Source organism: Lycium barbarum, chromosome 10 (assembly GCF_019175385.1).
Source record: "Lycium barbarum isolate Lr01 chromosome 10, ASM1917538v2, whole genome shotgun sequence".
Taxonomy (NCBI): Eukaryota; Viridiplantae; Streptophyta; class Magnoliopsida; order Solanales; family Solanaceae; genus Lycium; species Lycium barbarum.
The window spans coordinates 101,110,852-101,128,639 of NC_083346.1; the positions used below are offsets into that span (position 1 = coordinate 101,110,852).

Below are 17,788 nucleotides of genomic sequence, written 5' to 3' on the forward strand. Positions count from 1 at the left end.
CTATTATCACTTTGCTTATATTTTATATACTAATGATGAGATTATTATTTTAATGCTAATTATGAAATTTATTATTGTTATTATTATTATTATTGCTACATAATATATTTGATCTAATTTAGAAGCCCAAAATATTAATTCGGTCCATCTAATTAACCTTGTTTAGTCATGATTAAGAGTCTAAATTAACGAGTCTTTTCTTAAATTTTGGTTATTAATTAAAACAAATGTCAAGTCCTCATGCATATATACCTATATACACTAATATACACGCGTATACCTGTATATCAAGTTTGTATATATGCCCCATTTTGTTTCCATCCAATCTGGACCGAGCCCAATCCATTTAAGGATTTGACCCGGCCCAGTTCAACGAAATACAAAAGGCTTAAGCCTTTCAGCTGAACAGCCCTAAAGGTCCATCTCCTTCACTCTCTCTCTACTAGGGTTGAAACCCTCACGCCGCCGCACACTCCCTTCTCCCCCCCCCCCCCCCCCCCCCCTCCGTTTTTAGCTAAATTTTCGTTTCTCTTTCGCCATGGACAGAGACTGTCCTTCCGTTTCCGTATAAATCTACACTGCTAAGTGCTTTGTCCATTCCTAGACGAATATGAACAAATTAAAACCTTCACAAACCAGAGAAGGTCGAACCATTTCGAGTAAGGTCTGAATCAACCACGTGAAAGGATTTCAACGTCGGATTGGTACGGGATTGACTCAATTTCAAATTTTCGATTTTCGAATTCCCGCTCATTGGAACCCTAACCCTAGCATACATTTCATATAAATACACCCCTTACGAGATGTTTTTGAGACCACCGATACTTTACTACATTCAACATTTTTTTTATAGATCTCGACAGCTACTCTAAATCAGGGATTTGTTAAAAATTCCATTCTGTTCCAGAGTTCTTTCAATATACCTAACCCCTCTTAAAGTATTCATATATTATCACTATATCTGAAAACACTCATTTGGAGTGTTAAATTATTCATTCTTCTAAATTCGGCTTTTACTTTGGAGTCGAGGATAGATCCGCGACTTCACGCCCCGATTCACTGCACCAACAGAAGGGAAACAATCCTTCTTTAACTAGTTTAATTTCAGTTTTAGTAATTTAATAAGTGTTTATGTGTTCCCATATGTCTGTCAGTTTAGTTCGTTCATGTGTATTTTGTTATTAGTTAATCTAATTCTAATTAGTAGCTTGATAGGATTCGTGATATCTGTGTTTAGTTAATGCTGTGGGTCTTACATTCTTGTTGCTTATCTATATAAGACGAATATGTATTCAGACTTATGGTCTTGTTTCTTAACCCTCTCGGATGTAACCATGTAGATTGAATAGTATAATGCTAGTGTTGTTAGTCAAGTTGAAATGTGTATCAGTCCTGTTTAGGTTGTGTGTTCTTATTTGATGAGTTTAAGTATGTTTAAAGAGCCTTCGTGATTTGTTTCCATGTGGTATTGTTAGCCTAAACCTGTTTAATCAAGGATCAGCATGTAGTTAGGCATTTCAATTGATGGGTTGTCTATTTTGTTCTGGTTTAGTGTACATTTAATTCAAACTCTGTATAGTGGCATTTCTCTGCAATTCTGTTTAAGGAGTCAGTTCCTATTATGACAAATACAGTAGCAATAGCTTCAAATCCTATTTTGGTTATTAATGTTGTTAAATATCTGATTGTAAATTGTGTTGCTTGCATGTGACTAAGGCTGTTTAAGATATTAGTTTTACTGTTTGTAGTCCTAGAATGAATCTGGAGCAAGAACTTTATTAGCTACTAATAGGATTATATTTAGAAGTCCAATTTGTGTATTTTTTAGCATCATTGTGTTGTCTAAAAAAAATGGAATCTGATTCGATTGAATTAAGATGATTAGATGTTGTTTTATATTTCCATCTGTCTAGATATCTTTTAAACGTACCTGGATATTTCTGGCAGCTTTAGTATGTGACTCAAATCTGTGAAGTATACCTCTGTGTTTGACTCTATTTCATTGTTGGAGGAATATGTTTGTTGTTGTGCATTTGATGAATAAGATCTATGCTATGTGTTGTGAATTTGATGAATAAGCTAGATAGTTACGAAGATCCCATATTCTCATGAATGTGCTTACATTGGATACCCTATAAACTCCTTATGCCTACATATTGGAAACTAGCAAACCATAACAATAAAAACTATGCCTTGGTCCTGTACAGTTGGTATCAGTTACCATATTAGTCCATTTAAACTAACCTCATACTAATATATACCACATAACTAAATGTCAAGACTATACAGCAAGTAAATATGCATATGATACAATCAAGAAGTGATTTTTATACCTGACCAGTACGAGTACAACCAACCCGATCAATACCTCTTTTTCCAGTTTCTTCCTCACTGTTTTACTTAAAAAGAATAGTGGTGGCTTAGTGTGTTCCTCTAATGCTATTACTATCATTTAAATGTTTGAATGATGATGTGGTTACGGATTTGCTTGCATGTTTCCTTCATTATTAAGACGCAGTAAAGCATTTCTAACTCCTCCTCTTTTACTTTGTTTATTTTGCATGATTATCGGAGCCGAAGAGTTTCACCTGAGACTCAACGACGCCGATGCCGCACGGAGCCAACATGATATTATTTCTTCCTTTACGTCTGTGGAATATCGAAGTTGGACAGTTTTCCATCCCCGGAAAACTGAATGAAGAACATGCTTATCATCTTACGTTTTTTTTTTCTTTTCTTTTCTCTATTTGCTAATTTATGTGTTTGTGTGCTGAAACCAGATCGTTATGGTATTAACAATTAGACTGTATTTAATCATCTAGCGTCATTTAACTCTCGATATTAATAGGATATCTGTCGCATAGGAGCATAACACCTAGTTAGTTTAAAAGAGGGAGTCCGTAATATATCACTTCAGCAAGTATAAAGGTAACGTTTTTGCAAAACTCTATTCTGTATCATTTTTTTATGGGACGTTTAACAACTCCAACAGCCAGACATATTTTTCTTTCTACATCTAATTAAGTTAGTCAATTATTAAAATTGGTATTCAATCCTAAGCCCCTTTTTACCAAACTTTCCTAAGTCTTCAAACCAAAATTCTACTTTCAAATTCATATCGGCCTTTTTGTTAAAACATCATGTTAACCAATTTACACTCTATACTATATTTATAAACAGATCTTCAACATACTTTCTTTCATAAAATGTTCACATTTTACACTTAGCCTAATTAATTGTAAGTCCGGTCGGTTAACCATTATTAATGGATCTTAGAGGATGCCTAATTCCTTCCCTCTAGATTAGTTGAACCCTTAGCTAGAATCTTAAGTTAGTAGACCTTAACACAGAGTTAACTTTAGAAAAATAACTTTAATAAACTTTAGGTGTCCTAATTCACCATAAATAATTAGGTGGCGACTCCCTAACTTTAAATAATCCCGGAATTCCGGAATGTTGTAAACTATTTTGACTTCGGTTAAAATAGGGTATAACAGGTTGTATCAAGTGTCTTGTTGGCATAATAAATAGGATGAAAATCCTTGTCCCTTTTCTGACCAAGGACAGTACCCACAGCAAAATCATTTGAATCACACATCAAAATAAACGGCAAAGACTAATCGGGTTCGATGATAATAGGAGCAGACACTAACCTCTGCTTCAACTCATCAAAAGCTGTTAGACAAGCTTCATTAAACACATACTTCACATCTTTCTCTAAAAGCTTGCACATTGGATTAGCAACTTTAGAGAAGTCTTTGATGAACCGTCGATAGAAGCCTACATGCCCAAGAAAATTGCGCACTCCCCGAACTGAAACATGTGGTGGCAATTTTTCAATTGCTTCAATCTTCGTCTTGTCAACTTCTATTCCATTGCTCGATATCTTGTGCCCAAGAACGATGCCCTCTCGAACCATGAAATGACATTTTTTCCAGTCAAGTACCAAGTCCGTTTCTTCACAATGAGCTAACACAACATCAAGATGGTTCAAGCAGTCATCAAAAGAATCCCCAAAAATAGAGAAGTCATCCAAAAATACCTCCACATAGTTTTCCACCATATCGATGAAAATAACCATGATACATCGCTGGAAAGTACCTCGAGCATTGCACAAACTGAAAGGCATCCTCCAAAATGCAAACGTGTCATATGGACAAATGAATGTGGTCTTCTCTTGATCCTCAAGTGCAATCATGATCTGGTTGTAACCCGAATAGCAATATAGAAAGCAATAATAATCGTGCCCAGCCAATCTATCGAGCATCTGATCCATGAATGGCAAAGGAAAGTGATCTTTTCTGGTGGCGTTGTTCAGCTTGCGATAGTCAATGCATATTCTCCAACCAGTAACAGTTCATTGAGGTACCAATTCATTCTTCTCGTTCTCTACCACAATCATGCCCCCTTTCTTTGGGACACATTGTACAGGACTTACGCATTTGCTGTCAGAGATTGGATAAATAATGCAGCTTTCAAGCCACTTGATTACCTCTTTCTTCACCACCTCTTTCATGATCGGGTTCAGTCGTCTCTGGAACTCAACACTCGGCTTGCTTTCCTCCTCTAATAATATTTTGTGCATGCAAAACGAACTACTAATACCTTGAATATCCGCTATCGACTACCCAAGGGCTCGGATTCGATCTCTTAGCACTCGTAATACACGTTCAACCTGCACATCAGTCAAATAAGCAGGGAGGATTATAGGCAATGTGGCTTCACTACCCAAGAAAGCGTAGCGAAGATGAGGGGGTAATGACTTCAACTCAAGAACTGAAGCCTCTTCAATAGATGGTTTCGGCTTCTTCCATGACTCTGGTCTGTCTAGCTCCTCAAATGGTGTGTTTGCTCGTAGATAAGCACATTAAGTGTCAAGGATGATAAGACACTCCTCGACTTTTGCATCAATCATCAAGTCTTCCCCCTACACCAAAGTTGTCTCCAAAGGATCTCGTGAAGCTAGAACGTAATCTAACTCTACATTAGTGAGCTCGAGCTCCACCATGGTAATCACCTTCAACTCCTCATAATGGGCTGGAAGCTTGGTAGATTTAAACACATCAAAAGTAGCCTCTTGTCAATCAACTGTCATAGACATCTTCCCATCTCTCACTCAAATCACAGCATCAACAGTAGCCAAGAATCCTCTCCTCATGATGAGAGGAACACTCTTATTTGCCTCATAATAAAATATCACAAAATTAATCGGCAAAATAAACGGACCTACCTTTACAAGAACATCCTCATTAATACTATCAGGATAAGAAAGCGATCGATCAGCCAGCTGTAAATGTAATAGTCGTTGGCCTAGGCTCACCCAAGCCCAACGTTCGGAACACAGAAGTGGGCATCAAATTAATACTAGCACCCAAGTCACACAATACTAGCCCAACTTCAATGTTGCCAATAGTAATCGAAATCGTGAAGCTGCCCAGATCTTTCAGCTTTGGAGGAATTTTACTCATCACTCTAGAACTGCACTCCTCAGTAAGTGAAACAGTCTCAAACTCTGTCCAACGCCTTTTATTCGTAACCACATCTTTGATGTACTTAGCATGTTTTGGAACTTCTTGCAAAAGCTCCACCAAATGTATGTTGATGTGTACCTGTTTTAAGAGTTCAAGAAATTTCTTGCAAGTCAAATCTGATTTTTGTTTCTGAAGTCGCTGTGGAAAGGGAGGGGGTCGTCAAACCACTTCCTCTACATGCTGCTCTGCGACTGTCTACTTTGGCTTAGGTAGCTTAGCAGCGATGAGTTCTGCTTCTGCTATGCTCTTTTTTTTCGGAGGGACTTCTTCTAGTTCTCTGCCATTCCTTGCACTCTTTTGGATTCTTCTCAGTATCACTAGGAAGAGCACCCAGTGGTCTGACATTCTGCATAATAGCCATCTACCCCATCTGACGCTTAAGCTCATGAATAGATTTCTGCATCTCACTCTAAATTTTCTGATTCTGCTGTTGCATTACTTGTGTTTGAGCGATAAGCTGCTTCATCATCTCTTACAAATTGCTAGTTGGCTGAGCCTGAGGTTGCTGATCATTGTTTGGCTTGTGGAAGTCCTGCTTCCCGAATGGAGTGTTGTAATTATTTCCATAATAGTTCACCCGATTTCCAATACCACGGTTCTGCTGCCCCACAAAATAGACAAATTCTGGATTCAATGGGCAATTGCTATAATCATGCAACTCACCACAACTTACACATACTGCCTGCTGAATATGTTGAACTGGTTGAATCTACTAAACTTGAGGAAACGCCCTGAACATCACATTAGTAAGAATACTTATATCAGCCCGAATAGTTGTAACATTATCAACTTGAAGGATCCCAGCAGCTTTCTGTGATAACCCCCGGCTAGTTTCGTTATACTCATGATGACCTTCAGACATCATCTCAACGAGAGCTTCCATCTCTTCATATGTTTTGTTTAAAATCTTCCCTTGAGCTGAAGCATTCAACAAGGCCCTTGATTCATGGTTAAGTCCTTCTACAAAATAGTTTCCAATGATCTCATTTGGCTGTATATGATGTAGGCAATCTCGTAAATAACCCTTATACCTTTCACAAGCGTGTGGTAGAGATTCTGAATCTCTCTTAGTGAAGTTAGCAATTCTTCCTCGCAGCTCCTTAGTTTTCTTGGGTGAGAAAAACCTGTCGATGAGCTTATTCGATAATACCTCCCAAGAAGTGATAGAACCTGCAGGCAGATTTTTCAACCACTCCCTCGCTTCACTAATCAATGAGAACGAAAATAAAGACAGCTTCACATAATCATCGGGAACATCTCTATATTGGAAATTCTCGCTCAACTCCACAAACCGCATCAAGTGTTTATGCGGTTTTTCGCTAGACTTACCCATATACTAGCACATATGCTGCACCAGCCGCACTGTTCCTTCTTTTAGCTCAAAATTTCCAGTAATGTCAGGCCTAACGATAGCCTTAGCGATAGTTGCCAGACTAGGTCTAGCATAACTGGACAAAAGAATCCGCTATTCTTGTGCCCTTGCAGCCGCTCTTGCACCTTGTTCATCCCCGTTTCTGCTTCTATCCCTTTCTGCCTCCTCGAGAGCAAGTCTTGCTGCTTTATCAGCTTTTTTTTTCTGTCTGTGTAAAGTTCTTTCAATTTCGGGATCAAGATCAACTAACGGTTTTCCTAAACTTCTAGTGCTTGGCATAAACTAGAGAAACCTGAAGTGACATAAGTAGACCAACGAAAAAAATAAAGACTTGAATAAAACAAACTCAAATTAGAAAAACAGAAATTTTTTCTAAGTCCCCGGCAACAGCGGCAAAAACTTGTTGCTCCCAAACGTACACGCAACTATACGCGGTTGTACAAGTAATATAGACTTTTAAGTCCAGATATCGATCCCACAGAGACTTAGATTCTACTGTTAAACTAATTCAAATTCGAATAAAACTATTCAAGAAAGTGAAAATCAAGGTGTTTGTTGTAACTAAACTAAAACTGAAAAGTAAACAATTTGTGATGGGTGTTTTTGTGACTGAGAGTATTTTGACAAAGACTGTAAGATTTATCAGATGAGAGAAAGCTCCAGGGTCATGACTTTCGACAATCCAGTTGATCTTCTGTCAATTCTACCTATCTTATTTCCTGGGTTGCTAGTTGAAGGGTTAATTATAACTTTATGAGTATCTTCCGAGTTGCTCATAAGCTTGTAGATGCTACTATAACGCCTATATCCCTATGATCACCAGAGGTAACAAGAACGCATTTACTTCTCCGTATTCAACTAAGCAAGGCTAAAGGGTATATTTCTATCTTCATTAGCCAAACGATTATATCGAACAAGCCCTATTTATTCTTATTACGCATGGAAATTCTCTATCCCTAGTTTAATTCACACGCCACAGATAGTGTTCAACTATTGGCCAGATAATCAAATAATTAAGACCAAGAATAAATAAGCAATCCAAAATATGAAAAATCAATAGATAATAATTATCGTCAGACCAACTATCATGTCTTTCTCCATAACCCTAGAATTAACAAGTTTAGCTACTCATGATTCTCAATGAACAATAAGAATTCATGAAGAAACTAGGGTTGAAAAAAGATGAAAATGAAATAAAATCTAGAGAGAACGTAATATAACGGCTTATAAGTCTTGCAATAATCCCAGTACGTCACTAATAAAGAACAAAACATCTATTTATAGTTTAGGGTTGTTAACCAAATAAAAGGGTCCTAATCCTAATTAAAATAGGACAAAACTGGGCATTTCCGCGTTAGCCACACATCGCGGGTCCAACGCGGGGTCTTCAGTGATTTGGGCCCTCAATTGTGCTGAGCCCGCATGACACGGATTGTCAAAGATTTTGCAGCACGTATTTTTCGTCATGGCCTCGCGACGCGGGCCTTATGCCTGAGTGTCACCTCGCGTTGCATCCGCGACGCGAGGCTGGTACAATTTCCTTCAATTCTTTCCAAAAAATCTTCTAAGTGTCGTACGCTCCTCTCGTTTACTCGTGCGAGCAATATCACCTCCAGAATCAACCAAAGTTGCTCGGTTTCCTAATGTTTGTCCTCATCGTACCTATACATATGAAATATAGCGACATAAGCTCAAATACGACGATTTCATCATAGATTAAGCAATAAAAGTCATAAGAATAGGATGTAAAATGACACGAAATATCAGAGAGTGATTCCAAAATCCATGAGGGAAAATAGTTAGAGAGATTGAATAATATCATAGTGAGGGTTCAAGGAATTTATGATATCTTGGTATAAAGAGGAGAATATTGCTTAGTTGATACAGTAATATTTTATTCTACTATACTCTCTATTGCAATGGCTAGTGAGGATAATGAAGTTGTCGAAGTTGTCACTGATCTCTATCCCCCATCTCCGAATTTACAAAAACGCCGCGTTCACCGTTTCTACCATTTACACAACATCTTCTACGTCCCACCAGCACCAGATTCAGATCCAGACACAGGTGTCTACTCTAAAGATTTCACCATCAACTCTCATGTATCTGCCAGACTCTATTTACCAAACAAGTCCACAAACCAAAAACTTCCAATAATAGTATTTTATCATGGTGGCGGACTCATTCTTGGATCAGCATTTTTTAACAAGTATCATTGTTTCCTTAATCTCTTGGTTTCTGAGTCCAACTCAATTGTTGTGTCAGTTGATTACAGGCTAGCCCCAGAACATGACGTGTCAACGGTTTATGAAGATTCTTAGACAGCCCTTCAATGGGTCGCTAGTGGATATGATTCGTGGCTAACAAGTCACGGTGATTTGCATAAGGTGTTTTTAGCTGGGGAAAGTGGTGGGGCCAATATAGTTTTCAACATGACTATGAGATCAGGCAGAGAAAAGTTAAATGGTGACGTTAAAATAAAGGGTTCTATTCTTGCTTGTCCTTATTTCTTAATCCCAGATGAAAATGTTGATGTGGAGAATTTGTTGGCTTACAAGGTATGGGCCAAAATTAGAATCCCCTTTTGATTGTCCAATGATTAATCCTCTTTGTAAAATGAGTCCTAGCTTATCAGGGTTAGGATGTCCAAAGTTGCTTATCTGTATTGCTGAGAAAGATGAATTGGTTCCCGGAGAAATGGTGGTGCAATTTGTTGAAGGTGTGAAAAAAATGGATGGAATGGAGAGTTAGTGTTTTTTGTGGTTGAAGTTGAAAGTCATTCATTTTTTATTGAGGATCCAGAAACTGAGAGAGCTAGAGATCTCATTAAGCAATTTGCTTCTTTCATCCAAAGCAAGTGATTAGATATTTGTTATTATGGCTGAGTTGTGTTACTAGCTAGTGAATAATTGATTATTAGGTTGCTTGATTGTTAGGTTGCTTCAGATTACTACTACATCATCTATTGATGACTTAGTGTCATCTTTAATCTTGTTCTAATAAAAGTCTTAGCTTGTTGTTGATCAGTCAAGCTCTTTTAGACATGGTAGAATCAGATCGAAGCAAGCAAGAGAATACCATTCATATATAGTGGTGTGTTTTCCGTTTTAGCCTATCCTAATAAATGGTACATTTTTATATTTAGTAATAATTTAATTTTAAACATTTCATTTTACTCTTAATGAGAAGATTTATTGCAACATAAATATTTATACCTTATTGTAAAGGACAAACTCCAAAAGTATTTCTTTCTTTATTAAAGAATATGTTAGGTGAAAGTGCATCCAATAAAATGAGACAAGTAATACGCCGTTGAAGAAAAGATGAGTCCAAATTCTTTTGTTTATAAATCAACCTATGAAAATAGAGCAAATGGATCTTATCTACATTACAAGTTCTATATTTATACTCCCTACACTACGATCTCTATTTAGTAATTAATCATTCTTTTTAATTGAAGTTTAGTCTCAGAGTTAATGTTTTGTTCTTCAAACAATACGTTTTGATTAGAGGTGTGACAAACCTCTTATGAATGTTAATTAAAGATATAAATTAAAAAGTAATTTGTCAATATTAGCATTTTGCTTCTTCCCAAACATTTTTTAAAACTAGATATAGTTATTAATGATATGGGTAATTTTGAAAATAGAAAATCAATACATTTTTGGACTTTGAAAAATTCATTCCTTTTGACTGATAAAAGAAGTGTCGAAAATTTATTTATATTGGAGTGAGAGGAGTATTAGTTATTTATAGAAGCTCATGAGTTTTAGCACCTGGCTCTGACAGAATTTTGTTTTTTTGGGCAAACCTTTATGACTTTAAATATGGTTTTTTATCTATTGCTCGCTTTCAAATTTATAATTGTCCTTCATAACTAGAATGGTACTTTATATGCTATTCGAGTTCACCTACAGGATTGGGGCAAGATTTGATTGCGATTTAGGTAAATTGAATCGTGTTAAACATATTGTTACGTTTCACTTTTATGCAGGTGCATAAAAGCTACTGAGAGGTTATGAACTCTATTCGGTTTTTATATTTTTAGAGTCGTCATTTAATTTATAAGGAAAATTAGGCAAACCAAATTAAAAAGGTTTATTTAAACAAGAAAAAAATCCTTTTAAACCAGAATTCGAGGTCAGAGTTTAAATGATCCCTTAGGGAAGGCTTTAAGTACCTTAGTATTAAGGATCCGTACAATATAGTTGAGTTATAAGCTTCAATGTGTGATTAATTGTGATTATTTGCTAAAAGAGTTTTCTTTCTTGTAAAACTTGTCATGGCACATCACAACTCATTTTTTGGCAAAAAAGTCCTCTATTTGATAAAAGAGGGCTAGGTGTTTCTTTAAGTAATATATAAAGTCTTAAAGTCATTTCATTTCCGAACCAAGACACGCTTAAGATTTCTCTTAGGTAGAATCCGGCTTAATTCTAGTTCAAATGTTTATGTTTTAATCCTTTACGAATTTATTGAAACAATTTGAGTGTATTATAGGTTCGCAAGTATATAAAAGGAGTTTAGTAATTATTTATCATTTTCCAATTCTAAGATCAACCGTATCCTAACTTTGAAACCTTTACCTCAAATAAAATTTTAAATATATCTCCTCTTATTTTTGTAACTTAAGGTTTGGGATTTGGGCCCAAAAGGTTTGGAAAAGACCTTAAGGATTTTGTGAAAATCAGTTTGCAACTTCAATCATTTTTTGAAATCTTTTTTTTTTGCGCGGAGTGCCCTTCTTTTGGGCTGGTCTTTATATTTTGCCCCTCATTTATGCCTCTTTTAATTTTTGCCCCTGCCACCTGTTTAATGAAAGTTTTTTGACGAAATTACCCTTACCCCATTAAAATCCTTTCTATTTCGTCATTTGCCCTTTTCTTTTCTTTTTTTGCTTCTTCGTTCCTCCTCTGTTTTGTGTCTGTCTTATCTGTTCTAAACTTTAGGTACGAATTTAGATCTTTTGCTCGTTTCAATATTTGTTTTTATGTTAAATTGTTGTTTGTTGAATTGATATCTTTGTCTTCGTTGTTTTTTATATTTAATTGATCCTTTTTTATTTAAAATTATAGTGTTTTGTTAAAGTGTTTGTATGATTTTTTGAACTTTAGTTTCGTTCCCCATGTATATATTTTGGTTTTTTGAATGTCGTAATATGTTTTAGTTGATTTTGATATGCGTTTTGGTTTTCTCTTTGTTGAATCTTTGAAGTTTTGCCTGTGAACAGCTGTTTTATGTTGTTGCTGTTGTTTTTGTTTAATAATCTGATTTTTGTGAAGAATGTGTTTGTGTGAGGCGGCATATGCCTGTTCCGGCAGAATTTTTATTTTTTGAAACTGAATTTATGCCTATTCCGGCATAATTTCGTGATTTAAGTTAGTTGAATGTGTTTTGATTTTTTGGTGTTTTGTTTTTTGTTAATAATGTTGGTTTTTTATGAAAGTTTATATGTTTTCCTGATTATAAACTTTAGTTTAAGATTTTTGGTGTTTTTTTTGTTTAGTAACCTGTGTTTTCATGAAGACTGTGTTTGTCTGAGGCAACATATGCCGAGTCCGGTAGAGTTCTTGGTTTTTGAAACTGAAGTTATGCCGGTTCCAGCATAAAGTTATGCATGTTCCGACATAACTTCATGAATTAAGTTAATTTATGTGTGTCTTGATTTTTTAGTGTTGTCTTGTTAATAATTTTGGTTTTTATGCAATCTTATGTGTTTTTGGTGTTGTTTTGTTAATAATGTTTTGTTTTGGTTATGAAAAATGAAAGTTTGCCTCTCACGGTATACTTTGTAATTTTGTAAACTGAAGTTTTTCCCCTTCCGACAGACTTTTCTAGTTCTTAACACTTGCGTAAATTTTTATTTTGCTCATGAAAATGAAAGTTTACCTCTAACAGCATACTTTGTTCTTTTGTAAAGTGAACTTCTGCCTCCTCCGGCAGACTTGTCTAATTCTTAACACTTGTGTACTTTTTTATTTTGCTTATGAAAATGAAAGTTACCTCTAACAGCATACTTTGTTCTTTCGTAAAGTAAACTTCTGCCTCCTCCGACATACTTTTCTAATTCTTAACACTTGTATACTTGATGTTTTGCTTATGAAAATGAAAGTTTGCCTCTAACAGCATACTTTGTTCTTTTGTAAAGTGAACTTCTGCCTCCTCCAGCAGACTTGTCTAATTCTTAACAGTTGTGTACTTTTTTATTTTGTTCTTTTGTAAAGTGAACTTCTGCCTCCTCCAGCAGACTTGTCTAATTCTTAACAGTTGTGTACTTTTTTATTTTGCTTATGAAAATGAAAATTGCCTCTAACAGCATACTTTGTTCTTTTGTAAAGTAAACTTCTGTCTCCTCCGGCATACTTTTCTAGTTCTTAACACTTGTATACCTGATGTTTTGCTTATGAAAATGAAAATTTGCCTCTAACAACATACTTTGTTCTTTTGTAAAGTGAACTTCTGCCTCCTCCGGCAGACTTGGCTAATTCTTAACACTTGTGTACTTTTTTATTTTACTTATGAAAATGAATGTTACTTCTAACAGCATACTTTGTTCTTTTGTAAAGTGAACTTCTGCCTCTTCCGGCATACTTTTCTTGTTCTTAACACTTGTATACTTGATGTTTTGCTTATGAAAATAAAAGTTTGACTCTAACGGCATACTTTGTTCTTTTGCAAGGCGAACTTCTGCCTCCTCCGGCACAGAACTTTGCTTGATTATTTTTGTCAACTGAAGTTACTGTAATTTCAAGTCTAAATCATTGAGCATTGTATACTAATCAAATGGAACGTATAAACTAATCAAAATCAGAACAAAGCAATAAATTTGATCAATTCTATATTGTTGAGTAAAATTATGATTCACAATGTTGAATCTCAACTGAATCTCAATTGTTTAGTTCATAGAAGATGATTTGTTGTTATTTTCAAATATTAACAAATCTAAACTTAATAAAGCATCAAATTGAATTGAATTACGTTCAATTGAAACGCTATATATTATGTATTTACCTTTCCGACGTTGTAGCAGCAAAATCAATGGAGATTTCTTCGGTGAAATGTTGAAACGATAAAACGATTGAAAAGTTTATTGTTGGAATGATGGATATGTTTAATTGAATGTTTGGGGTTCATTAGAGACTTTCAGGTTTTTATATGTTATGGGTAGGGATAGTAACGTTTTTTTCTTATTATCTTTTAGCTCAGAAAGACAAATATTAAAGACCACGCATTATAGGGGCAAAAATTAAAGACCAGCTCATTTGAAGGGCATTCGCGCCAATTGCCCTTTTGAAATAAATCAGCTTTAAGTCCAAGTTTTATTAAGCATCAATTCAGCCCAAAACAGTTTTGAAGATCCAAACAGTCCAAGTCCACTTCAAAAAATGATCCATTTGTTTGCCAGGTTTTAAGGCTTAAAGGCCCAAAATGAATCCAATTTTCCAACTCAAAACCGTTTATACATACATATACCGTGTACAATCAATTTTTTCTAATAGAACTTTCCTGAAAAACTTTATAAAATCCATATTACCCATTTCATGCAATTATGAATTTAATGTGTTTGATTTTGAAAATCATTTGAAAAGACTTTCCTAACTTCTACACGAAATTCCTAAGTTCTAACACATTCGGGTTCCAATAATCACAAGTGTTTGTTTACATATACAATACATATAGATACATAAAAGGAATGAATAGGAAAAGAGTTAGGTTAGTGGGCCTAGCGAATTGTTGGGCCTTCTATGCATTTCATTTCATCCGGACTCGATAAAAAGTTTTTTTTGTGCGAAGTGCCCTTCAAATGCGCTAGTCTTTAATTTTTGCCCCTCAAATTGTTGGTCTTTAATTTTTGTCCTTCGCCTAAAACTCCTAGGTTCCGAATTAGAACCCCCCGCTCAGTAAAAAATTAAAAAGAAATCGCCAGGTAGAACTTGAATTCGCAAGGCAAAGTTTGCTATATTTTGAAGACAAAATTCTACCTTAAGGCAGAGTTTTAGCCAGTTTGAAACTCCGCCCGAAGCAGGCAAATTTCTGCCTGCAGGCCTAACTTTGGCCCGAATAGGCTTTAAGTTTGCTATAAAACTCTGCGTTGCGATTTTTTTTTTTGACTGAGCCTTGATTCGAACTCCAAACCTCATGGTATTAGGCGAAGAGCAAAAATTAAAGACCACCAATTTGAGGGACAAAAATTAAAGACCAGCCCAAAATAAGGGCATTCCAGTGAACTATTTTTTTTGTGCGGAGTGCCCTTCAAATGCACTGGTCTTTAATTTTTGCCCCTCAAATTGTTGGTCTTCAATTTTTGCCCTTCGCCTAAAACTCCTAGGTTCCGGATTTGAATCCTACCTTAGTCAAAAAATTTAAAAAAATTCACCAGGTAGAACTTGGATTCACAAGACAGAATTTTGCATGCGAAACTCTACCTTAAGGCAGAATTCTGCCTGAAGGTAAAATTCTGCCTTAAGGCAGAGTTTTGCCGAAAACTCTACCTGAAGCAGGCAAAATTCTGCCTGCAGGCCTAACTGTGGCCTAAATAGGCCTAAGTTTGCTATAAAACCCTGCCTTGCAATTTTTTTTTTAATTGAGTCGGGGTTCGAACCCCAAACCTCATGGTATTAGGTGAAGGGCAAAATAAAGACCACCAATTTGAGAGGCAAAAATTAAAGACCACCCCAAAATAAGGGCATTCCTGCGAATTGCCCGGCCTTTGGCCCAACACTGGTTCGTAGAGGAGGCCCAAATGGCTCGTGTTTTTTCCATGCAAACAAAGGAAGGGGAAAAGGAAAATAGCGGTTAGAAAGTACCTAGACTTAATAATTCATCTAACGTAAACTAAAATATATACAAGATAATCAGTCATACATACACATATATCAGGGTATATTTCAGTTCACACATACATACAAGCAAATTAATTAAGGCAAAAGAATAAGCCCAGATGTATTAAGAATGAATTGAACAAAGGCAGACCCAGTTTTAACAAATAACATTTTTATCCTAAAGTCCATAGCGCCCAAATATACCAAGGTGTACAAAGACTATATATATTCAGTATACCTATGTATATCCTCCGTTTTTGTAGCAGTTTTTAGAAGAGTAGAAGAATAGATACAAAATCATAAATTGAAGCTAAACAGCAAGAGGAAAATACATCATCTTATTCAACTTCAATATACACTCATTTTTATGCTTAACAGTACTTAACATCATGCTCTGATTTCAATTCTGGACAGGGTAGATAGGCTAATGTCAAAAACAGGAACACATGCAAATTTGAGCTTGCTTAAGGGAAATTAACTCATATAATAGACCCTTTAACTTCTCACATAGAATTTAGAAGGGATTAAGGGGATGGGATATATAGGGATTCAGTACTTGAAGATAAATATCATCTAACCAATACCCTCTAGTAAACCAACTTCAATAGGACCATTAACTTAAAAAAAAAAAAAAAAAAAAACCTCAGCAGGGATATGGCTTGCCCGATAGTTTTAGATACCGATAGGGGTTTTAAAACATCATGTACAGGTCACTTATCAGGAAACAAGATGCACATGAATAACCATAAGAGCATACAAAACTAACATTAGCTTAAATTTCCCCTATGGGGATATAAGACATGGTAAAGCGGCTCAAAACAGTTATGCAAATTCTTTTAAATGACCTAAACCAACACTGATACCCTCAAAAGTCATATGAAAACATTAGATGGGCACACAGACCAGTACATAATCTTCTACAGATTTAACGCATGCATTTATACTATACTCAAACTCAAATTAACTGAAAGTAGCAGGGCAAGTCTATTAAAGGTTTTAACGGGGGGCATAAATTGTCAAAAATAACATACAAAGCATAATGACATACAAAGCATACTCTTGATCTCAAATGATCACTGCAAGATCCAAAACAAATAGAGGACAGTTCAAACAGACCCATAGACAAGCTAAACAGACTGTGACCAATAATCAATGCATCATGAGTCATGTAGGAATATCATACAAGTGCACAGACCTTCCTTAACTAGTATGAACGTTTTTGTAGAATTAAAACAAGCGTTCATATCCAACTTTTAGACTCGAATTAGTAAGCAGACAAGCGGAGGTTGCACATTACGCAAACTAATTCAATTCAAGAATGTTTATACAGTTTTTGTGTCAAGTTAAATGAAAACAGGCTCAAGTAATCATGTCAAAAAGCTTTTCAATGTAATTTCAAGTTTGTTTTACATATAAAGACTTCATATAGCGTTTTACATATAAAGACTCCATATAACTGAACCAACTCTTATTTAGACATTTTGTTTGGACTTAAACCACTAATAAGTCATTAAATGATAAACCAGTTCAATACTTTAAACCAAAGAAATATCCCACAGGTTTTTAGAACATGCTGATGAGAGGATTAAGCTAGTGATAATATTAAACACCTATAAACTTCAAGATTGGACATTTTTTGGAATCAAATCCCTATATGTTTAACTAAACCAATTGAATCTACATAAATATGCTCATACACACTATTAATGAATACACCCAAAGGGATAAGACAAATATATGACTAACAAATAAGTGATTGAGCTGGTCTAAATAAATGTCTTGATGCTATTTTTTAGCATTTTCTCTTAATAAATTAACTAAAACAAGACTAAATTTAAACTACCTTCAAACAAACATGAACTAGTTAAACTAATCATGCTTAAGACTGGTCTACTATAAGAATATTAATTGACAGTAAGTTAAACAAAATAATCATGTCACAACTATTAACTTATCTACAAGCATTATGTTTAACCATAAAAAAGGGCTGCTAACATTATTAACATGCTAAAAATGGCAATCAACTACATAATCACCTAAACATGAACCTATAAACATACATG

At 35.3% G+C, this 17,788-nt stretch overlaps 1 pseudogene; it reads left to right on the forward strand.

Moving 5' to 3' along the window:
• The first annotated feature begins 8,573 nt into the window (after positions 1–8,573).
• LOC132615528 (catharanthine synthase-like) lies at positions 8,574–9,960 on the forward strand (annotated as a pseudogene).
• The last annotated feature ends 7,828 nt before the right edge of the window (positions 9,961–17,788 follow it).